This window comes from Phocoena sinus, chromosome 2 (assembly GCF_008692025.1).
Source record: "Phocoena sinus isolate mPhoSin1 chromosome 2, mPhoSin1.pri, whole genome shotgun sequence".
Lineage (NCBI taxonomy): Eukaryota > Metazoa > Chordata > Mammalia > Artiodactyla > Phocoenidae > Phocoena > Phocoena sinus.
In genome coordinates, this window is record NC_045764.1 from 177155666 (window position 1) to 177180309 (window position 24644).

Below are 24644 nucleotides of genomic sequence, written 5' to 3' on the forward strand. Positions count from 1 at the left end.
GGACCGAGGAAGAGACAGGAGGGACACAGCCACAAGCCCAGGGACACCCGGAGCTGCTGGACGCTGTGGGAGGCAGGAAGGACCCTCCCCTGCAGCCTCCGGAGGGAGCGTGGCCCTGGGACACCTTGACTTTGGAACACTGGCCTCTGGAGCCGTGAGAGAAGACATCTCTGTTACTGGAAGCCCCGCCATGTGCCGCAGCCCCGAGAGCTGGTACAGAGGCCGGAGCGCGGGCTCTGGCCGCCTCCCCGCGTGGCTCTCTTTCTCCTGCGGTGGCAGGACGCCAACATCGAGTGAGGAAACGCAGGAGCGGAAGGCCAGTGCTGCGGCGGGGAGCACGGCGCAGGGGTGGGCGGAAGCGGGCGGCCACTGGGGGCCCTGAGGCCGGCGGTCCCGTACCAGGTGTCGGGGCTGGAGCTGCCGGACTCACCGTCCTCGCCCTTCCAGCCCTTTCTGGGGACACGGATTTTGAGGCCCTGCAGGGAGCTGACCAGCGCCGGGAGGTTATGCGCCCCACGTCCGCGCTTGGGCCGGCCTTGAACTGGACCTCGGCCCCCGCTTCGCCCGCGAGGAGGTTAAGCCCAAGGCCACACAGGCTAGGAAGCCGTGAGCCTGGATCTGACCCTGTGTCCCAGCCCCACGTCTCCCTACCTCCCAAGAGCCTGGGCTCAGGTCTGCAGCCCAGAAGCCGGACTCGGATGAGCTGCTGCAGTCAAAGGGTTGACACGGGGGCGGGCCCCGGAGGGCCCGGGAAGCGCAGGACCCCGTGTGCACGTCACGGAAGGCCACGTGCTGCGGTACTTGCTCAGCCCAGGCCACCCGGCCCTTCGTGAAGCTAGTGCCGGAGCCGGCGTGTGCCCCGCGGCTCAGGGTGACCACAGGCCCGGCGCACAGCCCCGGGCGCAGAGCACGGGCCTCCATTCCTGCCTGCAGAGGTGCCCGTGTGCCCTCCCACACACAGGGCCTCCTCCCTGCTCTGTCACTGGCATCTTGTCCAGGGCTGTGTTTTAAATTCGCGTGTTTCCACTCGGGCCGGAAACTCACTTTGCCTTGTGTCCTCGGGGCACACGTAGCTTCCATTAGAGACTTGCCAGGCTCTGCAGGGGAGGGCGTGCCGGGGCCCATTTATCCAGCCACAGAAGAGCCCGGCTGGAGCAGGCCGAGGCCTGGACACGCACCGAGTGAGGTCCGGCCAGTCCACTGCGGCCACCTGCCTGCCAGGCCCCCTGTCACACGCTGCCGGAGAGCGCATGTCAAGCTGGGCCGGGATGCCCAGCAGCTGGCAGTGCTGGGGCTGCTGGGGCTGGGACCGCTGCTGCCCCCTCGGGCTCCCCCGCCTCCTGGGGCTCCAGACACAAGGGTGGTTATCACCTCTGGAGCCCCACTGTGCAACGTGGCATTTCAGACCCCGGGGCCGTTGGGCCCATACCCTGACCTGAGTCCCCGGAGCCTTTCCTCGCCTGCCCTGTCCTGCCCCGAGGCTCCATCACAGACCCCATCCAGCCCAGTGGCCACCGCGCCAAAGGCCCAGGAGCCTGTTCCATCCTTCCAGCCCCGGGGCCTGGCCCCCCTGGGCACCGGCGTCCTGAGCGTGACTCCTGCTAGGGGGCCTGCACGCCCCACCCAGGAAGCTGGTGAGCCCACGTGAGCCCAGTTGCCCTCGCGACCCTTGGTCTCCTTTCAGGTCTGAGAAGTTTCCTGCCCCGCCCTCATGGGGGGCTCCGGGTCCCCGAGGGAGGAGCCTCAGGCCCCAGCCGGCTCCCTGTCTTCTCCCCGCTGGGGGCCCCAGTGGCCGGGTGGAATTTGGTCTGCTCTGGAAACATGCGGCTTTCCCATAACATCTGAAATCACAGAAAACCAGGTCCTTCAATGCACAGATGGGGAAGCCGAGGCCCAGGGTTGGGAGGGGATCTGACCCACCCCCAGGGGCCAGGGGAGCTGCCTGGGCCCCGTCCTCGCCCTCAGCTAGGCCTCTTGGCTCCACCCGGCTCTGGCCCCTGACCGGCTGTGGTCTGTCTGGGTTGAAGGATGCCTTGGCCTTTCCCGGCATTTGACTTCGACCTGAGGGGGCGCTGACTTCAGGACGTGGGGGTAGTGGTCACAGGGCCTGGGGAGGGGTTCTCCTCTGTGCCTCTGCCCCTGAGATCCCCAGAGTACCTCCCCTGCTCTCCTGGGGGCCCTTGGCCTGGAGCAAGCTCCCGGGACCAGCTCGTGCACCGGTTCTCACCACCCCACAGGGCGGGGCTCCTCCACGTTACCTAGAACCATGGGAAGCAGATAGCCTGGGCATCCACCAAGGGCACACAGGGTCAGCAGGTGGGGTCAGCACCAGGACCCCACCAGGCCTGGGGACAGAAGCCCCCTGGGAAGAGGCTCTTGGAGGAGCAAAGCCTGTGCCCTCACCAGAGGTTGAACAAGGACCTGAGCTTGTGGCGGGCTCACCAGGGCCTCGTGGGCAGTGGCTGAGCTGCTTTGGAAGGACGTGGGGGCCAGCAGACCTGGGACAGACATCTCTGTGTGCAGAGGATGCTGTAGTTTTGGAAGCAGCATATCCTCCGCTAGAGCAAAGCCGTCAGCCAAGGCTTAGCCTCCTCCAGGAAGTCCTCCGTGATTCACATGGTTGTGTGCCAAAGAAAGGAAACTCTGTCAGTATATTCCTGCCTTCTCTCCCCAGTTCGGCCCAAATCATGAGCGCTAAAGAAAGCTCTGGTATGCCCACTTTGTCTTCTGGAGCCCGGGAGGAACGGGCCAAGGACAAATGGACATCAACCGGGACAAGGGCTGAGTGTTGGGAGGGCTTGAGCTCTCTCACAACAGCTGGGCTCTGCAGACATCCTTCTGAGAGTGAACCGTCCCAAGAGAGATGGATGCGGCCCTCCAGACCACATCCTGTGCTCATGGCTGGAAGGCTGGGTGGGCGTCAGTGCTCAGGCCCAGTCCCTGTTTTGTGTAAGGGGACAGGCTTGGAGACACTTAGGGACTTGCCCGAGCCCCCAGAGACACACAGCAAGCCAGGAGGGAGGCTGCGTGCCCTGTGCTCTCTTTGATCGGTCTGGATACTGGCCGGGAGTCAGGGGTCATGCCCTGGAGCCCCGGACCATGGTAGATCCTGGCCAGAGCCTGCACCCCTGCCTTGCCCTGGAGGCTGTGCCAGACCCACTACCCCCAGGGGAGCCTGAGCACACAAGAACCCCTAGGGGAACCCGTTCACAGAGGACCCCCCAGGGGAACCCACCTGCACACAGGAGAAGCCCCACTCCCTTCTCCGGGGCTGTTGCTGTTCCCTGGCTATCCGCACTCTTACTTCTCACAGCGGGGGTTCCCATCCTCCAGAGAAGCTGCCGGGTGTTTTATAAGAGCCAGACTTCATGGTGCAGAACCCAGGGCCATAAAAGGGAGGGCAGTGAAATTTCTTATTGGGGTCAATTGCTTGGGGCCCCGGGGGCAGGGAGGCGCATGTCAGGGCTGCTCCTGGTCAAGGGGGGTTGGAAGAGTCCTAGCTGGGCAGTCGGTCACCTGCGATTGGCTCGGCCTCAGGGGAGATGGATGGGTGGGTCAGCTTGCTATTTACATGAGGTTGGAGCTGACCAGGAGGGTGTGACGCCCGGGGAGGAGGGATCTCCTGACTGTGGCTCTAATTCCTTCTGGCACCCACCGATCCCTTCCCCTCGGGGCACCCAGCTGTCAGAGGAGGCGACTAGCTGGGAGAGCTCCGGTGTCGAGTCCTCGTTCCCATGTGTTGTCAGAGGACAAGTTCTGGGGCAACGACTTCAGTGGGATTCTACAGGGGCAGCACCGCCATGGGGTCTGCGCAGCCCGAGGGACCACCGAGCAGACCACCAGCTGACTTCGGGAGGGCACTTCCAGGACACGCACTGGAGTAGAGCGAGGGTCGTCCAGGTTGCTGGACGCAGCGGGATATCCGGGACGGGGTGGTGGCCTCAGCCGTGCAGCCACATCGATGTGGCTGGATTTCCTGGGTCAGAGCCACCCGGCCAGGACTCCATCTGCCCTTGGCAGTGGGGCTGAGTCCGTGTTCCTGGTGGTGACTGATTCCTCGCAAAGGGTCCCTCTCTTTTCATGCAGGCAAGGCCCAGAGAGGAGAACGGGGACACCCCTTCCTTCCTCCACCTTCAGCTCGCACCTGCGCCCTCTTCTGAGTCATCTGGGGGCTGAGACCCCAGTCAATAGGAACCAGAGGGACCCCAGGCTTGACGGGCATCCACGCCCAAAACACCATTGCCCTGACTTTCTGCCCAGAGGTGACAGGAACCCTCGGAGGCCGATGTCGGGGAGGGTTGGGGTGTCACCTGAGCCAAGAAGCAAGGCCAGGGCACTGAAGTCGCGCGGAGAACGTTCTCTACTGCAGCGCAACGAAGATGGAAACCACCCAGGTTCCTGGGAATTAAGAAAAGAACCCATCAGTCAAAGAAGAAAGCAGAAGCTAAGCATTTGGCTCAAGAAATTAGAAAAAAAAAGGAGAGAAATAAAAAGAAGAGCAGGGCTGCCCTGGTGGCGCAGTGGTTGAGCGTCCGCCTGCCGACGCGGGGGACGCGGGTTCGTGCCCCGGTCCGGGAAGATCCCACGTGCCGCGGAGCGGCTGGGCCCGTGAGCCATGGCCGCTGAGCCTGCGCGTCCGGAGCCTGTGCTCCGCAACGGGAGAGGCCACAACAGTGAGAGGCCCGCGTACCGCAAAAGAAACCCAAACAAACAAAAAAGAAGAGCAGTAATTAGTGAAATAAGAAAATAAATATACAAAAAAAGGTCCAATAATGCCAAAAAAATGATCTTTGAAAGGATTTATGAAACGTAGAAATCTCTGGTAGGTCTGATCAAGAAAAATGAGAGAAGACATAAATGGCTGAGATTTGGAGTCAGAAAGGGAGCGTCTCTACAGTGTTTGCAGATAACAAAAGTTTAGGAAGAGGAAAAATTAAAATGGAATATTATAAACCAATTTATGTCAACGTGTTGGAAACATTTGATAAAATGGGCAATTTCTAGAAAAATACACTTAAAACTCACACACTAGAAAGAGAAAACCTGAAAAGTCCTTACCTATGACTATTAAAGAAATTGAATTTAGGGGCTTCCCTGGAGGCACAGTGGTTAAGAATCCGCCTGCCAATGCGGGGGACACAGATTCGATCCCTGGTCTGGGGAGATCTCACATGCCACAGAGCAACTAAGCCCATGCACCACAACTACAGAGCTTGTGCTCTACAGCCCACGAGCCACAACTACTGAGCCCACGTGCGACAACTACTGAAGCCCGCGCACCTAGAGCCCGTGCTCCGCAACAAGAGAACCCACCGCAATGAGAAGCCCGCGCACCACAACGAAGAACAGACCCCACTCGCTGCAACTAGAGAAAAGCTGTGTGCAGCAACGAAGACCCGACGCGGCCAAAAATAAATAAATAAAAATTAAGAAAAAAAAAAAGAAATTGAAAACCTTCCCTCAAAGAAAACTCCAGGACTAGATAGCCCTCACTCACAAGTTTTGCTGAAATATTTGAGGAAGAACTGATGCCAATTTTATACAAGCTCTTCCAGGTGACAGTAAAAGAGGGAGCTCTTCCCAACTTATTTTATCAGGCGAGTGTACCCTTAATACACAGATCCAAACAGGAAAGTATAAGGAAGGAAAATCCCACGTATTAATACAGATGATTTTAAATAAAACATCAGCCAACTGAACTTTTACAGAAGGTCACCCGTCACGTGCAAGTTGCCTTTATTTCAGGGTCACAAAGTTAAACAGAAAAAAATCTATCAGTATAATTACCCGTAAAAAAGGTATTAAAGGAGAAATATTATATGATCATCTCAAAAGATGTACTGAAAATGTTTGATAAAATTCAACACTAATTTATAATAAAAATATCCATTGGTGAACTTGGAGTAAATGAGAACTCTTTAATACAATGAAGATTTTTTTTTTTTTTTTTTTTTTTTGCGGTACGCGGGCCTCTCACTGTTGTGGCCTCTTCCGTTGCGGAGCACAGGCTCCGGACGCGCAGGCTCAGCGGCCATGGCTCACGGGCCCAGCCGCTCCGCGGCATGTGGGATCTTCCCAGACCGGGGCACGAACCCGTTTCCCCTGCATCGGCAGGAGGACTCTTAACCACTGCACCACCAGGGAAGCCCAACTTCTTGGGATTTTTGATGTAATTGTATTAAATTGTGGGGGTGGGTGGGGGTGGTCCTGGAACCAATCCCCCGAGGATAAAAACAGATGGACGATTATGTTAAATACCCAGGAATGAACCTAACAAAATGGGGGTAAAACTTCTATTCAAAAGTCTATAAAACATTATTGAGAAAAATCTTTAAAAATTTAGATTAAAATTTAATTTTGAAAAAGACCAGGAAAATGATGGTCGTGGATTTTAAGATTCAATATTTTTACAATTTAAAATTTCTCCAAATCAGTCTAATATTTCTATGCAATACCGTCCAAAATCCCAATGGATCGGCTCCCTCCACCCCCCCGCCCCCAGCCCCCATCTCTGTGTGTGTCATGACCAGGAAATTCTACAATCTATTTTACAATATAAAGGACCAAGAATAACCAGGACACAAAAGGAGGGGGAGGAAGAGGGACCGTAGTACCGATTTTGACATTTGCCGTGATGTTAAAACCGAGCCAGTACGGTATTGGCGAAACAACAGACATGAGCGGATTTAAACAGAGAACCATGAAACAGACCTGTGCGTAGACAGATATTTGGCTTGTGAGAAATGTAGCACCGAAGAGCAGCGGAGAACTAGTGGTGTGCTGGGATGATCAGATATCCAAGGGGAACCCCACCTCACACCACACGCTCAAGTCTGTTCCAGGTCGGATGGAAATCTACGTGCAAAAGGCAGAGCGATAAAGTCTTTAGAAGTTCACGTAGAAGAAAAGCTTCCTGCTGTTGGGATAGAAAACATTTTATCATCACTAACCCTAAGGGAAAATATTGATGTATTTGACTACATTAAAATTAAGAACCGCTGTTCATCAGAAGACATCACTCACAGAGGATAAAGACACGCCGCAGAAGGGGAAAGGATGTTTGAAAAACGTAGTAAATAAAGGGCTTGTATCCAGAATTTAAAACAGCCTCCTACAAACAATAAGAAAAAAGGCAAGAAAAAGGGCAAGAGACTCAGACAAACACTTCGCCAAAAAGGACATCCAAATGTCCAATAAACGTACGGAAAAGTATTCATCAGAATCACTTATTATGAAAATGTGAATTAAAACCCCAAAGACCTATGACTACATAGGCACCAGAATGGATAAAAGAAGAAAAAGACTGACAATAAAAGTGGGGGTAAGAACACAAGCAACGGGGTCTCATCACTGCAGTTGGGTGTGTCCGTTGCCACTGAATGTAGAGAACCGTTTGCCAATATCTGGGTAAGTTGGAGATGTGCATTTGCTCAGACTCAAAAATTCCACACCCCAGGAGTACAGCTCAGGGAAATGCACACGGCTGTGCACCACAAGACGCGTGTAAGGATGGGGCATTAGGTGTAATAGGGCAACTCGGGAAAACCAAGCGTCAATTGATGGTAAATGGATAAAAACTTTGTGGCGTCGTGGTGCGGGAAACCGCAGCCGGGAGCGTGGTAAGCTGCAACACCCACCGCGACGAATCTTCCCGTCATTTCATGGGAAAGAAACCAGAAATGAAAAAACGCACGCCAGTGAAACTGGAGAGACGAGTAGCAGCCGGTAGTAAAACAGATGGCAGCAGTGACCTTGCGCCGCGCCCTGAAGGTCCCAAGGCCACATTCTTGGTGGGCATATGAGCACTTTCATGGGGGCAGAGGGATTTGCGGCCGGAAGGCAACTGGGAAACCAGAACACGGGCTGAGGACCCAGCTGAGACAGCCTCCACATGCCGGGGGAGCTCTGGAAAATAAAGAGCCAGAGAGTAGACATCACTGGTACGCTACCTGAGGAACTCAAATACCCGTGAACAAGGACAGGGAAGGTGCCCGGAGGAGCAGTGACCTTCACAGTGTCTCTAAGTTTACAAGGAAATCAACGGAACGTTGGAAAACGGCTGTTTTCCTTATTCATTCTCGCCCCTCCCCCCCTTCCCCCCACTCGTGGTCCCATCTCTGGGCACAGCCGTGCTTGGGGACCGGGAACAGAGCAGACATCCTGGAGCAGGACTTCCAGACCATCCTCAGGACTGGGGACTCCTGGAGCCCCTCCCTCCCTCTTCAGGGGTCCTGTGTCGGACCTCCATCCTCCAGGGCCAGGAGAAGAGGCTGGCTGGAAACTAGTGGGAAACAGGGTGGCATCTCCCACCCACCACCCCATGGGGAGCGATGGCTGCCCTGCCCCAAACCAAGCTGGTCAAGATAAGGTGCAGGTCCAAGTGCCGGTGGGTCAGCAAAGCCGGTCCCACCAGGTCAGCACCCTGGTCAGCGCCCTGCGTACACCGGGGGCGGGGGGGGGGGCGGGTGGCCGTGGTGGCAGTGCGGGGTGGGGGCATTGCGCCAGGCGTGGAATGCCTTTACCTAGATGTCCAGCTTCTCCCACCTGCACACTGATGATCCCCATGCCCCTGTGTCCTTGAGCCCTGCTAGTGGCCCCTGGTCATGGAATCCAGAGTGAACCCTGGGAGAGAAAGACAAGGACTTGTCAAGGGGGGATGGGGTGCCCAGTCCCCCAAGAAGGAGAGGATTCTCCATGCATGATCGTCAGGACTTCCAGGTTCCCTCTGCGCCCGCCCCCTTCTGCTGCTGGTGGCTGTGACCCACCAGCCCCTCTGGCCACGACAGATTCCCACGGGGACCTTGCTTTTCTCCCCCTTGGGCTCAGGCCCCACTGCATGCATTTGTCCAACATTTATTCAGCAAAAGTCTGCCAGGCTCTGGCTCTGCCTCGGCCCTGGGCGGCAGGGCTCGAGGGGGTGGGGCAGCTGGGAGATGCAGCGCACCATCTCCCCGCGTCTGGGACCCTCTGCACAAATTCTGGGGGGTTCCTGGGCCCATGCCCAGGAAGCGCCTTCTCAGAGAAGGACTCAAGGTGAGCGGGGACCTTCAGGAGAGGAACACGCGTGGGAGGGGCACTGGCTCCTGGCCCGAAAGCGTTCATAAAGCTCCCTGGCAAATGTCCCCTCTTAGCCCAGCACAAGGCCCGGCCGCTCCTGTTCATCCAAAGGCGGTGAAAATGGCGGGACCTGGAAGCAGCGGATCGCAGCGGTGAAAATGGCGGGACCTGGAAGCAGCGGATCGCAGCAGAATGGATGGGCCACTCAGTACCCCTCATTTGTAACCTGAGACGTGATGGAAACACAGGCAGGCGTGACCCGGAGACAGGGCGGGTGCGGAGGGCAGGGGAGGGGGCCCGGCACCCGCTTCCCGGCGTGTCCACGCTCGGCCGCAGTCTCCCACCCGAGGGCCGATGGGGCGAGGCCGGGAGCACCTCCTGAGCCCCTTTCCGTGGCTGGCTGCTTCCTTCCGGAAGAAGGCGGCTTGTGTGAGGCTCTCACACTGTGACACCGGTGGGACCTCAAGACCCGGCCCCTGCTGGGCAGTGTCCCCCCAGCAGCTCCACTGCCCCTTGTCCTCTGCCTGCCGCCTTTGCACCTGCTGTGACTTACCCTGGGGCCCCTGCTTCCTATCTTGGCACGAGAGTCTAGAGGACTGCGGTTCTCCGGACATCAGGGCAGGGAGTGCCCAGAATGCCAAGCTCAGCCTTGTCCATGCTCTTGGCCTGGGGTGCAGGAGGGCAGGGGGCCTGGAGCATGAGGGGGTGTCAGATGGCCCCTCTCTTTTGGAAGCCGGTGTTGGAACCAGTTGGAGGAGGACTTGGGGGCGATGGTAAACGAAAGGCCAGTTTCTTTTATTCCAAAAGTTTCAAGCTCTCCTATAACCCCGATAGGGACTGGAGCCCGCTGGCCCAGCACTGCCCACTGCCGCAGCCCCTCGTCCTTTGCGGGTCCGGGAGGCTGCTTGTGGCCCGCCCTTGAAAGTCGTGCCCTTTTCTGAACGCGTGGACACCGTGGGCCTCCCCGGACGCCACCTCTCCCTCTGAAGCTCCCCTCAGAGCAGGAAGGAGGGCTGTGGCCGAGTCACATCCCACATGGCCCCTGGCTGCCTGGTCAGCCTAGTCAGTGGCCAAGGGACAGATGCAGAGCACAGGGGCCAGCTTCCACCTCCTCTGTTTTCCACTTGCAGAGTGTGTGCACGTGTGTGTCCGTGCGCGCGTGTGTATGTTCGAGTGTGTGTGTACAAGACGAGCCCACACGGTCCTCTGGAAAGCCCATCCCGTGGTGATGTGACCCTGGGGGTTCGGGGACGACCTGTGGGTCCACACAGCCCAGAGTCTCTGGGCCCATAGGCCAGGCCTGGGTAAGTCAGCATCACACAGGGGTCAGGACAGGCCCAGGGGCGCGGGTGCCAGGAGAGCCCCAGGCCCACCACGCAGCTCCGGCCCCTCGGGAAGGGCTCACGTACACCCGGCCCTAAAGGGCCAGGCCCGGGAACACCAAACCTGTTTGAGGAGGTGACCTACCTCGGACTCGAGTCCCAAGCCCTGGAACCTCGGGACTCAGAACTGAGAGACCAGAGGGGCAGGACAAAGGTCACAGGGCAGCCTCTCTGCCTGATGCCTCAGAGAAACAGCACAGCTTGGTCCAGCTGGGCAGTCCCCCACCTCCCTGGTCACCCCCGGGGCAGGCGCCACGCCGGTCAGCACTCATCTCTGCACGGGCCGAGGTCAGACTGGCACCATGCCCTGCGGGCACGTTCTGAGCCCCTGGTGGGCCAAGCCCAGGATCCGGAGGGCTTTGTGCCTGGCTGGGTGTTTGAGAGCTGGACCCTTGCAGCCCCTGTTGGCCTTGCAGACGCCGAGTGGCAGGTGGGGCAGAGCAGACACGCGGGACGGGGTGTCTCCACTGCATCCCTGCCCGCCTCACGTTGCGCTTGGCTCGCCTCGGGCCAGTGCGCAGGCGGTCAGAGCCTGGCGAGTCTGTCCCTGCCGCCCCCCGACACGGCGGCAGCAGCGGCTGACTGGCCTTGTCACCTGTTCCCCACTGAGGGTCTGCGGGCTGAGATCGGGTTTCGGGGAACCTGCAGGGCACTGTGGGGTGCTGGGCGGTGTTGGTGCCAGCTGCCCGGCGTCACAAGGCTGCAGGCTGCATCCGCTTCGGGAAGTTCTCCCCCTCGGGGTCGCTGGGCCAGGCAACGGGGGGCGGGGCCCGGTTCTGCTCCTGCCGCGCCCCGCCCTGACTGTTCAGGGACGTGGGCGCGCCCACACCCCTCCCTGCACTGGGCCTGGTGTCCTCGTCTGGAGCTAGGGGTTGGGCTGCCTTGTCCGTCCAGGCCCTTCCAGCCCCATCAGGCCAGTGGGGAGCCCACACCCCTCTGCTCCCCCTCTGCACCTCCGTCCTGGGTGCCGGGCACCCCGCCACGGCTGCCCACGCACCAAGAGAAGCAGACGCTGGCGCTGTTCCGGGGCAGCTCGGGGCGGCTGAGCGGGGACCTGCGTGCTCCGGGCCGGCTGACGCGACGGGCACAGCCGTCAGCGCGGTCACGGTGCGATCACACGGCTTATCAGCTCAGCGCATGCTCCGGCACCCGCAGCCCCGCCTCGCCGAGGGGTCTGCGTGGCCTGTGCCCAGGATTTCACCCCTAATGAGCGGGGCTCCGCTCTCCTGGAGGCAGCCCCGAGGGAGGCCCGTGACCCAGCTGCTCTGGTGACTGAGGTGTGGGTCGGTCGAGTGGCCGGGGGCCTCTGCCCATCGCCCTGCCGGCTGGGAGGCGGTCCCAGGGCCTGTTCCAGGCTGCCTGTGGAGAAAGGCAGCGCTCTTGGTTTCCGTGGTGATGGCCTGCAAACGCCCTCCCGGGCTCCGGGCACCTGCCTGGAGGGGGTGGGGTCTGGTAGCTGAGAGGGATGAGGGGGGAAGCTCTGCTTCCCCTCCCTCAGGACCCCGCCGCGCGTCTGATTTGCAGCAGGAGCTCAGGGTCTGAAATGCGCCAGCACCCGGCTCTGACCTGGGAAGGTGAGGGGCGGCAATTTCGCAGCAAGAGACAGACGTGTAACGGCGGGGGGGGGGGGGGGGGGGGGGGGGGGCGGGTTCTGTGTGCGGAGAGGCGGCGCTGGGCTCATGGCTCGGGCAGAGTCGGGGGAGCCCTGTGACCATGGAGAGTGTGACCATGGGCCAGAGTGGGGACAGCCCGCGATGGGCTCCCAGTGAGGGCCCAGGCGATGGCCGTGGTGGGCGGCCCCTGCTCTGGGCGGCCCCCATGGAGACCTGCCACCAGCGTCTGCAGAGGCCTGTGCCCACGCTCAGTGACACAGCACCAGCCCCGCCAGTCTCCCTGCCCTGCAGGGACACAGATGCTGCAAGAGCAGGGCCTCGGTCCCGCCTGCCGCCCGCACCCGGCACGCGGTCCCACGCAGGGCTGCCACCCAGAGGCTGAGGCCCCCCTCGCCCTCAGGTTCCCCAGAGCCCTCGGTGGGCTCTGGGGTCCCTGGGCCGCCTGCCTGAGATAGATACAGCCTGCAGCCCGCACTACTGCCAGCTGCTGAGTACCCAACAGCCCCAAATTGAGCTAAAAGCGATACAGGTTTACCATCTCTCAGGTTCTGGGGTCAGGAATCCAGGCGCAGCCTAACCAGGTGCCTCTGGGTCAGGGTCTCTCGCGGCTGCAGTTAAGGTGTCAGCCGGGCTGGGGGAGAAGGGTGCACCGGGGGCCCCTGAGATGGTGCAGGGAGGTGGGTGCAGGGCTCAGGTGACGAGGGGGCTGGTGGAGACGGGGTTCTTCCCATGTCCCTGTCTGGCACCATCTCCTCCAGGCACAGGTGGACTTGTCCTCACAGAGGGACAGTGCTTTGTCCAGCCTCTGCTTGGCCTCACCCTGAGGAAACAGGAGGCCAGGATGAGGTGGGAGAGGCGGGGACTTCTCTCCGGGAACCCAGTGGGATGCGTCACTGTCACTCACAGTGGACCTTCCTTCCTCCCTCCCTCCCTCCCCCCACGCCCTCCCCACGTGTCCCCTTCCTCCCTGTGGCCCTTCCTCAGTGTCGAAGGAGGACGCCTGGGCTGGACTCCACTGCTGCACAAAGTGGACAGAACCCTGCCCCAATCCTGCCCCCACCTCAATTTGCAGAGTGACCTTGGGTGAGTCACTCCCTTCAAGGACTCTCAGTGTTCCCATCTCCCGTGGGCGATGGGACGAGATTTTTTCTTCTCTCCTTTAACCTTGGAGCCGTAGGGATCCAGGGCCAGGGGGTGATCAGCTGGTCACCATTCATTCACTCATCAAACATTCACTGTACCTCTCCTGTAGTGAGGAGAACGGTGGCCCCCAGACACCTCTGTCCGTGCAACCCAGTCCTCAGAACGCATGAATGTGAACTTATTTGGAGAAAGGATCTTTGCAGAGGTAATTAAGGCCAGGATCATCGAGACACTAAATCCAACAACAAGTGTGCTTGTAAGAGACGTACACAGAGGAGGGGGCCATGGAAAGATTGAGGCAGAGATGGCAGGGATGCAGCCAGAAGCCACGGAAGAGGCTGGAAGAGGCAGGAAGGCTCCTCCCCTAACCTCTGGAGGGAGCATGGCCCTGCTGACACCTGGATTTTGGTCTCCTGCCTCCAGAACTGCAAAGGAATAAATTTCTGCTGTTTCACGTTCCCTAGGTTGTGGTCGTGGGTTACGGCGGCCCCGGGAGACACGCAGCTTCTGTGTGCACTGCTCACTGACAGGAGACGAAGACCACAGGGACAGCTATCCTGGGAAGGGAAGGCGGGCTGGGGGCCGGGGGCATGTGGAGTCGGGGGCTTCTTGTCCTCTCCGCTCGTCCCGAGGCCCCGCGGGACCAGCCATCCATCAGCTTACCGCAGTTACGAACAGCATCCACAATCCTTAAGCCTTGGGGAGGACGACCTCCCATTTCGGTAATGATCTGCTATCGGATATTATGAGGAATGGGCTGACAGGCCCTGGGAAACGTCCTCTAATGGACACAGCATCAATCCTCACAGACGCGTGGCCGCGCGTCAGGCTGGAGTCTCTGCAAGTTTGCACATCACAAGGAATTTAAGCAAGACCCCAGTTAAGTGGCTTACGATAAAAATAGCTGACATGTTCTGAATGCAAGACGTGAGCTCATCAAGGAAAGAGACACTTAATTCTCTTTGAGGAGAAATACCCACAGAGTCAGATTTAACCACCAAACTACTTCCTATAACTTCTGCCCAATTTTGCAAATCGTTATTTGCACAGTTAACGGGCAGGAGTTGACGAATGGGGTGAGGTTGCTCTCAGCCGGACAGGGGATGCTGGTGATGAAGCCACAGATGGAGCGCATGGAGCTTGTGGCGGGGCCCCTGGGCTCGCCCCGGGTGGGCGATGCTGCGGGAGAAGGGCCACCTCCGGGGGCTGCACGAGGAAGGGCTTCTCCACCCCGGACGCAGGTGGAGGCTTTGGCGGGCTGGGGGGCGAGGACCGCAGAGGCCGAGTCCAGGGACATGGCCCCCAGGCCGGGCCATCTGCCCTCCCAGTGCCTGCCAGGAGTCTCACCTCGCAGCTGTCAGTTACCTGAGAATCCACACACCCTCGCTTCCCAGGAGGTTCTGTTTGCCAAAATCCTCTCCTATCTTTTCTTTTACTTGCTCCCCACACGTCCAGTGACAGTATCCCCTCCAGTGACAGTATCCTTTCCTTTCTGCAGAAGGACAGTGGTGGCAACTACCAGGAACAGAAAGCCAGACCAACATGTTACCCAAAGTGGGGTCCGGCTGCTCGCCGATCTAAAGCCAATACTCGAGAGGCAAAGCTGGTTGAAAGGAAAATTTGCTTTATTCCGGAGGCCGGCAACTAGAGGGGAGGGAGGACTTGTATCCAAAGGCCAAGTCCCCCCTGGAAGCCCAGCGGGCAAGAGCTTTTTTTTTTTTTTTTTTTTCTTGCAGTACGCGGGCCTCTCACTGTTGTGGCCTCTCCCGTGGCGGAGCACAGGCTCCGGACGCGCAGGCTCAGCGGCCATGGCTCACGGGCCCAGCTGCTCCGCGGCATGTGGGATCTTCCCGGACCGGGGCACGAACCCGCGTCCCCTGCGTCGGCAGGCAGACTCTCAACCACTGCGCCACCAGGGAAGCCCCAGGCAAGAGCTTTTAAAGGGGAGTTTCAGGGGTATATAAGGGGAGGGAGGGGGCTACATGCAGAACAGCACAGTCAGCTCTGACAGTCACCTTGAAATCGGTCATCGGTGGTCTGACCAGCGTCATCTTGATGGTTTAAGTGCAGTTAGTCTTCAGGTCCAGGGTCGGTTTGTTCCCGTTTCTTTGAGACCAGCTCTCGGAATTGTGGCAGCTTGTGTCATGGCTAGAGGCTGACCATGATGCAGTTAACTTCTTCCTGGTGGTGGTTTCGGTATCTACAAAACAGCTCGCAGGACGTGGCTCAGAACGGTATCTCCAGCCCTTGAGGAGGAACTGAAAGTCCTGGACTCTGCTCTGGACTATTATTATTCTGTCCTATCTGACTGTTTTCCTTTGCTTCTGCATTTTCTCACTTCGCTGATTAAACTTATTCTTTGCCTAAAGTTTTTCTACAGACAAAAGGCAGGTGGAGGACCTGGGGGGCAGGGGGTGGGGGAAGGACCGTAGGGTCCTGCTCTATTTCAAACAGAGGACTCAGCAGGCCAGTTCACTGCCTCACGGTGGCACGCTGCTGCAGACGCTTCCCGAAGACGTCCAGGTCTTTATCCTCGGAACCTGTGAATGCCATCTTACCTGGAGAAAGAGACTTTGCAGATGGGAGTAAACCAAGGATCTTGAGATGGGGAGGTTATCCTGGATGACTCAGGGGAGCCTTAAATGTAATCACATGTCTCCTTACGAGAAGGAGGCGGAGGAGATATGACAAGAGTTTGGAAGAGAGAAGGAGATGTGACCATAGAGGAGAAGTTGGAGTGATGCAGCCACGAACGAGCCAGGGAATGAAGGCAGCCACCAGACGCTGGAGAAGGCAAGGAATGGATTCTCCCCAAGGGCCTCCAGAGGAAGCACAGCCCTGCCAATACCTTGGTTTCAGCCTAATGAAACCCATTTCAACTTCTGATGTCCAGACTTCTGAGGGAATACATTTCGGCTGTTTTAAGCCAACCAATTAGTGGTAATTTTTATACAGCATCAACAGGAAACTAAGAAACTCCTGAAACAAGAAGTATGGAGACGGGCATCACTGGCGCAGAGAAAGAGGCAATGACGTCCTCAAGGACACAGGCTCCTCTCCTTTCCCTCAACCATCCTTGAATGTTGGCTATTTGTCCTTTGGCTTGTCACCTCATGGACATAAACTGGTTGCCATGGCTCCAGGCATCACATCTTCACTTGACGGCATCTAAAGCAGGAAGAGATGAAAGTTGGGGTGGGAGGGGTGGCTTCTCCTTATGTGGTCCTGTCTTTCATCAAAAAGGAAAATCTCTTCCAGAAGCCACTCAGTGTACTTCCTAGGCTGGTCCAACCAAGGGCACGTGGCTACTCTGGGCCAGTTGATCGCAAAGGGAATAGACAGCTCTGATTGGCTTAGACCAATCCCAAGTCATGTCCAGGCTGGGCACAGTCTCCCCCCGCACAGGCGGGCTCTGTTGGCAAGTTGACGAGGGGACGCGTCTGGGTGCTCAGCCTATCTCAGAGAGTGAGCGGTGGGGTGGGCTCAGGTCGTGGCCTCCTGGGTCCCCCCCACCCAGCTGACTCCCTAGGGCACCCCCTACTGCCTGTCTCCGGAGGGGTCACCACCCTGCCTTGGCAGGACAGCGACACCCGCCTAATGTCACACACCCAGCAGGCAGGCGCTCTGCTCACAGGGACCTGGCTGCCCACGCCTCCCTGAGGGTCTCCCTTCCGTGGCTCCTGCGTCCTCCCCTCAACCGACAAGTCTGTTTCAGCCTGGAAAGAAACCGAGGGCTGTCATGTTAACATTAACCCAGCAGGACTCCATGCCCCTCTCACCCCCTTCCTCCCCTCCTGGGGGCTTCCCAGGCATCTCCAGGCTCTGGACCTCCTGGCTCTGCCTCTTGTCCACGTTGGCCGCCTTACCAGCCCTGACCCGAAGGACTCCTTCCTCCAGGCTGCTGGGTGGCTCCTCCCAAGGTCAGTGTGACCCAGCCCTCCTTGGCCTGAAGACCCACGTCCTCATGACCACAACCCCCGCTGCCCGGAAAAGACAGACAGATCCCTGGGGACCCTGTGCTCACGGGCCGTGGGGCAGAGGAGGGCTCTCGGCAGGTTTCAGAGGCGGAGGTTATCTGGGGGCTGTGGTGGGGAGAGCCCTGGGGCTGGGGGGTAGCAGCCCCTCGTCCCGCTGCCCTGAACTGGGACACTCGGTGCCCTGGGTCCTGGGCAGCCGGGGTGGCTGCCTTTCCTGCTGTTTCCTGTCCTCCCAGCCCCTGAGCCCCCAGACTCCAACCTGCCCACGCGGCCTTGTCCCTGGAGACCCAGCTGGCTTGCCTCATCCTGGACAGTCCCTCTGGGCCTCCCCCGGGGCCCGAGGTGCCTACCCACGTAGGACTCACTCGCTGGGTGACCTCCTTCCTCCTCACGGTACCCCTGTCCTGAGAGCCCCTTCAGGGCCCAGGCCGGCCCCCACCTTGCCCGGGGCCCTTCGGTGAACAAATGAGCAAGTGATGAGCTCCTCCCCCACCGCTGTCAGGGCATCCTCTGACCTCTACACACCCAGGGCCCCAGCCCTCGGCCCACCTCTGCCCGTCCGGCAGGATTCCCAGGTCAGTGGGAAAGGGCTGCCTGGGAGCTGAGGGTGAGGGCCTCTGCTCCCCTGCCCATGCCCACCATGGAAGGCTTTTGGGGCTCTGGCCAATCTCCGCCAAGCCTCAAGCTCGGGAGCCGTTGAAACCATCCTCTGCTGTCACGGGCCTCTCGCCGCCCGCTTCTACGAATGTGTCCTCTGGCCCCTCCCGGCTTCTTACGATGCCCTTGGTGCTCCATCATCCACCGGTCCAGTCTGGCTGCAGTTCAAAAGCCTGGCAAGGCTGAAGGGGCCCCTTGGACTTGGACCCGGCAGGGGTGAGCCACAGCTGGCTCTGCACGGGGCCTCCCTGGGTCCCTCGGGGTGAGCTGTCCTGGGGGCATCCCCGCCCCTCCACCTGGGGGGCATTTCCTGTTCTCCTCAGACCCCCTGGGCAGGGGCCAGTGCCCACAGCGGGGCCCTTGCTGGGGCTGAGGCCCTAGTGCGTGGCAGCTCTTTTGAGCCCGGTGCCCTTCCTAATGTTATTTTTATTCATATACCTGAATCCTCCAAACAGCTGCTTTATTGAGATTCATCCATCACAAGGCTTAGTTAAAGTAACGCTGAGCATCTAACTCAGCATGCATCACTAAAGCAAATGTTTGTTTTCCACAGTCAATTAGGGCTGTGCGCGGGGGCATCAGTCGCTGGCAAGGAAGGCAAGCGGCCCTGACCCCCCTGCACTCCCTGGGATGCACTGATGGGGGGTTGCTGAGAGGGCAGGAGGGTGCAGGGGAGGGGCATTCCTCAGCCTGCGTGGGGCGGGCCCTTGCCTGCAGGGTCTGGAGGGCAGAGGGAGGGCCCTGGTGGGGTGGGGGCTGCAGGGTCCTGACACTGATTCATGCCCCACCTCCGTCCACTCTCAGCGTCTGAACTGGAAACCTGAGTCCCACTCCCCAGCGGTGGGGGCTTCTGCTGTCCTCAAGCAGGGGCACAGATAGATTCCCCAAGACAGGACATGGGACAGGCATGGAGAGGACCCCGTGGGGGAGGACGGTTGAAGGGGAGGAGCCCGGCCAGGGGGGCGGAGTGGGGGGCCTCCCCAGGGGTCTGCAGGAGAAGAGTTGAGCCCCCTGCAGATTCCTGCAGCCATTGCTACAATTACAACAAACTGGCTGCCTTAAAGCAACACGACATTAACGCCTCCTGGTCTGGAGGTCAGAGGTCTGACACAGGTCTCACTGGCTTAACGTCAGGGTGTGGGCCGGGCGGGCTCCTTCCAGAGGCTCCAGGGGAGAACGGTTTCAGGCCTTTTCCAGATTCTGGAAGCCACAGGCATCCCTGGCTGGAGGCCCAGCCTTCCTCTGCACAGCCATCAGCGAGGCACCAGGCCCCTCTCCCCTCCATCCTGCCCTTGCCTCTCTTTCCTGCTCCGACCCTCCTCCTATAAGGACCTTCGTGAGCACCCACTCCCACAAACCAGCACAGTCTCCCCCCATCGGGCCCTTAATCACACCTGCGAATCTGCAGGTCCCATAGCGACAGGTGGCAGGGATGAGGACGTTGACGTCTCGGGGGCCCAGGAATCTGCTGCATCCCCCGAGGTGAAAGGTTGTGGTTGACGGAGAGGAGGGTCCAGCCCAGAGCATTTCTGAGGGAGGAGAGCAGGGTGTCAGGGCAGCCTGGCTGCGAGGGGGTCAGGGCGCCCGCCCGGGAAGGGCTGCGGAGGGCAGATGCCCGGGAGAGGGTGCAGACCCAGGCCTTAAGGTGACGGTGACACAGGTGGCACCAGGCTTGGAATTCACTGTTCCTGAAGGGGCGGTGTAGCCGGTTGGGGCAGAGGTGGGGCCGGTGGTGCTAGAGCCACGATGGTCACAGTCAAGCTCAGGGAGGCCCGGGGGCCCAGTGGGTCCTGGTGTTGGCTGGAAGCAACACCAGGGGGCAGAGCCCCAATTCCCAGTCTGTGCATGCTGCCCGGGATGGCCAGGGGCTGGAGCCCCTCCGAGCCTCCCAGCCTGTCCCAGTTCATGCCAGGGCAGGGGCCCAGCACCTCAGGACCACTAGCAGTTATGGGGCAGAGGAGCCTGGGGCCCCCCTTACAGGACAGGGGGACGGGGGTGAGCAGTTGCTGGAGCAGCAGGGGTCAAGGAGGCCAGAGGGCACCAGGGCCATGGGTGACCCAGAGCCACGTCGGAGGCATCCCAGCAGCGCGCAGGAAGATGGGGCCATCCACTGGGTCCAGAGCCACCAAGAGGGCCAATATGACGTGAGGGTGGACTTGAGGCTATGGGGATGCCTTCCTGGTAAAAAAGCTGGGCTGGCTCAGGGCAGTGAGGAAGAAAGGAGGTGACCTCAGCCCGAGTGCACAGGGAAAGGGGGCTGGCTTGGGGTCAGCTGCGAGAGCCAGAGCAGGGGTCCCCCCGCCCCCAAGGAGCCGGGGCAGGGGAAGCGGGAGGCATCACCTTTATGGACACGAGGATGTGGCTTTACTTGTGTTAGTCAGCCTCCTTTGATTTGCCCGAGATGTCCCGGTGACTTAGTACTCTGGCCGTCTCTGATCTGCCATCCCATCTGACCCTGCAGGACGGGCCCCTAGTGAGATGCAGGCCTTCCCAGGGAGATCCTTGAAGCTGGTTCCTTCTGGTGTGTTCCACTTCCCCAGCAAGACCGTCCCTGGTTGCCTGGACTTGGGGTCCCCAACCCTCTCACTCACGTGGTTCTATTCTCACCATCACGCACACCCCATCTGAGACCGACTATCTGCTTCTGAGCCAGGCCCCCCACCAGGGCTAAGTCCCCCGGGGTGGAGTGGGGCTACAGGAAGCTCCGCCTGCCACAGTCTCGGGAGCTATTGGGCGGACTTTCCCCTCTCACCCAGAAGTCACTTCCCTTTGTGCCTGGCCCGGTCCTGTGTGAACCTCTGTCCTGTATGAAACTCTGTCCCATGTGGCCCTGTCTCTACCCCTGTGACACTGCAGGCGAGGCACCCAGCCCGGCCCCTCACCCTCACTCTCCCCGGCAGGTCCAGAGCCAGGTGACCTGGGCGAGGACCATCCCTGGGGCAGCCCAAGTGCTCGCTGAGGCAGGGGACACAGCATGCCAGTTTCTCCTCTGACCCTCAGCTTCCCCAACCTCCTGTTAGGACCAGGACTGTCCTGCCCCACGGGGCTGCTGTCGGGCCCCAGAGGTGGTAGATACGGAGCCCAGAGCCCGGGCTGGGGTCGGGGGACTCGGGACCCCCTGGGCTGCTCTCGGTGTAAAAACTGCCTCATTCACCATCCCAGTGGGACCCTGGGGAGTGACGGAGGTGCTGACAATAGCTCTGCCAGCCACAGGAGCCCTCTGGGACTGCCCCAGCCAACCGGGGTGCTTGGTGATCACTCGGCAACTTGGGGTGTCTTTCTTCTGCCTAGGGTTATTCTCCCAGGGCCTCCTTCCACTCCTCCAACCTCGTCTGTACGGCTGTGGGTCCCTCCTCCCACCCCACAGGCCCCCCTATTCTTTGTGTGCTGTCCATGGCCCCCACACACCCCCATCCCCAGCTGCACCTCAGGGCACTTGGGACCCCTTCTCCCCACTTCCAGGCCCTCCTCCACCTCTGCTGGTGTCGATTCAGCACCAACACCAGATCACATCCCTGCTCCCCCAGGAGCCTTCCCTGGCTTGCGCTGGCCATCCACAGGGACCCTTCCTTCCTCTGTCTGCGTGGACCACTCATGGACACTCACCACCTGGGTCTTGGTACCCGGACTCTGCTGCTGGTGATGACATCATAGGAGGTGGTTACCAGGCAACCAGCCTCTGCAGTCAGGGGAGTCTGCTCTGTGATTTGAAGGGCCCTGCCAATTTCTTAAAATATCAGAGTCAGAGCACATCTAGTCCCAGAGAAGAGAAGAAAATCCAGCCAGGTTCACGTCGCTGGCAAGCTCCCCTTCTCTGCCCTCTGACTACATGGGATTTCCAAGAGGCGACCATGTGAGACTAACCTCATTTTCTTTTCTTGTCGTGGTCCTTAGCCTCGTGGACGAGGTGCCCGTTATTGTGGTGATTTTAGCAGGCACTTGCTAATTCTGCCGTGTTATCTTTGAGGATGAAATAGGACGCACATTCCAGATGAACTGTTAGGTGTATTTTGTCTGTTACAGAGAATTATAGACAAAGGGAGCTGGTGTGACCCTGGAGGGAGGATGCCAGTGGAGTCCCACCGACCCTTGACATCAGTCCTGTGTCGTTGAATATTCTTATCAATGAGTTATATGAAAAAATAAAAGACCTGCCTGTCAGACTGGTGCTGAAACAAAGGATGGGAAGTACATCGTAGGGAAGAGTCACAATTCAGAGTCATCCCAATGGGGAGATGACTTAAGATTTAAAGAGAAATTTTAAACAGGTCCCAAACAGCGCGATCCACAAAGAATAAAATCGATCAATTGGACTTCCCTGGTGGCGCAGTGGTTAAGAACCCGCCTGCCAATTCAGGGGACCGCAGGTTCGAGCCCTGGTCCGGGAAGATCTCACATGCCAAGCAGCCACTAAGCCCTTGCGCCACAACTACTGAAGCCCACGCGCCTAGAGCCCGTGCTCCGCAACAAGAGAAGCCACCACAATGAGAAGCCCGCGCGCCACAACTAGAGAAAAGCCCGTGCGCAGCAACGAAGACCCAACGCGGCCCAAAATAAATAAATAAATAATTGATTTTTATTACATAAATAATTGATCAATTGGACCACATTAAAATTGAGAACTTCTGTTCATCAGAGGCACAATTAAGGGGGAGAAAAGATCAACCAAAAGGTGGTGTTTGCAGTACGCGTCTCTGACAAAAGACAAAGGTTTTTCATCCAGATTAAAAAAAAACTCCAGCACATCCATTTTTGAAGAAGAGGGCGAGGCAAGGGGATGAAACGTAGGCAAAATATTTGAGCTGGTATTTCACAAAATGCCCGTGAAGTGCATGCAAAATGAAGTGCTCGCTTCCGTCAGCAGGGAGACGCAGGTCCCAGCCATGATGGGACACACCCTCCCAATGAATTTTGGCCAAAATGAACAAGAGAAAAGATAGATGGAGTGAGGCTGTAGGAGGGCAAAACTGGGCCGGTCCCCTCGCAGAACTGCTTGGCGGCATCTGCGAAAGCCAGACACACACAAATCCTAGGACCCTAAGTAGTTTCCACCCTTAGGAACCGACCCAACAGAAATGCACACCTGTTTTTTTTTTTTTTTACCAAAAAACATGTATAAGAACATTTATTGCAGTTTTCCATGGCCAGAAACTGGAAATTACCCGAAAGTCCACAGCTAAGTGACCGGGCACCAAGCTGGGGTGTGTGTAGGGTGCAGAACTGGAAGCAGTGATCACAGGGGGACTCTTGCTATGCCCCCCAGTGTGATTGAAGGTCACCGATGTATTAAGTGAAAGAAACCAGACATGAGAAAGTGCACACTGCACAACCCCATTACAGGAACATTAAAACCACGAGAAACCGGTCTGTGGGGTGGGAAGTCACAACCGGCTGCCTTTGAGGTTGGGGCATGAGGGGGTGTCTGGAGGTGAAGGTGTTTTCTTTCCCAGTCGGGGTTCCGGCCGCGAGTGGGCTCTCTGCTGTGCAAATCCACCATCGCGTCTCATCTGTGCACTCCACACTGAGAAGCTCGGTGAAGGCGCACATGGCGGGTACTTTACCACCACGGGTGAACAAGCACGGACTCTGCCCCATGCCACGGACAACTCCAGAACCAAACACAGTGCATGGAAAGACTGTTTTCAGACACTGGACAGCAGGCAGTGTCAGCTGTGACCCTGAGGGAGGGCAGGCTGGTGGGCGCTCTGTTTTTCGCTCTGAGGACCTTTCTGGAATTCAGGGAGGATGGAGACCTGACCAGGCACGGCTCCCTTGCCGAATTGAGGAGGCATGGCTGGGGTCCAGGGAGGTGGAGAGGCTAGAATCCATGGGGAACAGTGCCAGAGACGTGGGGCTGCACTGCGGGGCAGCTCTAGAAATCTGTCTAGGGGACATATGAGTTTTGACCAGCCAGAGAGAGGAACCTTTTTTTTTTTAATTTATTTATTCACTTATTTGTTTTTGGCTGCGCTGGGTCTTCGTTGCTGTGCGTGGGCTTTGTCTAGTTGCAGTGAGCGAGGGCTACTCTTCACTGCAGGGCGCAGGCTTCTCGTTGCGGTGGCTTCTCTTGTTGCAGAGCACGGGCTCTAGGTGCGCAGGCTTCAGTAGTTGTGGCACACGAGCTTCAGTAGTTGTGGCTCATGGGCTCTAGAGCACAGGCTCAGTAGTTGCAGCACATGGGCTCAGTAGTTGTGGCTCACGGACTCTAGAGCACAGGCTCGGTAGTTGTGGCGCACGGGCTTAGTTGCTCCGCAGCATGTGGGATCTTCCCGGACCAGGGATCGAACCCATGTCCCCCTGCATTGGCAGGTGGATTCTTAACCACTGTGCCACCAGGGAAACCCCAGAGAGAGGAAACCTTTTAAACACTTGTATTCATCAGCTTGGGCTGCCACAACAAAACACCACGGACTGAGAGACTTAGACCATAGATATTTGTTTCTCACAGTTCTAGAGGCAGGAAGTCCGAGATCAAGGTGCCAACACAGTGGGGCTCTGGTGAGGACGCTCTCCCTGGCTGTCAGGATGTTGGCTTCTTGCTGTGTCCTCACATGGTGAACAGAGAAGACAAGCTCTCTCTTCCTCTTTCATAAGGTCATAGTCCTATTGGATCAGGTCCCCACCCTATGACCTCATTTAATTTTAATCACCTGCTAAATAACCTATCCCCAGCTATGTCAAACTGGGGCTTCACCCTATAAATCTCGGAGGGAGACCAATTCAGGCCATAACAACACCCCAGGCACTGAGTAGAGACCACAGAAGGGCCATAACCTCAGTAGGGGAGCTAAATCAGCCCCGGAGTAAAGGCTACT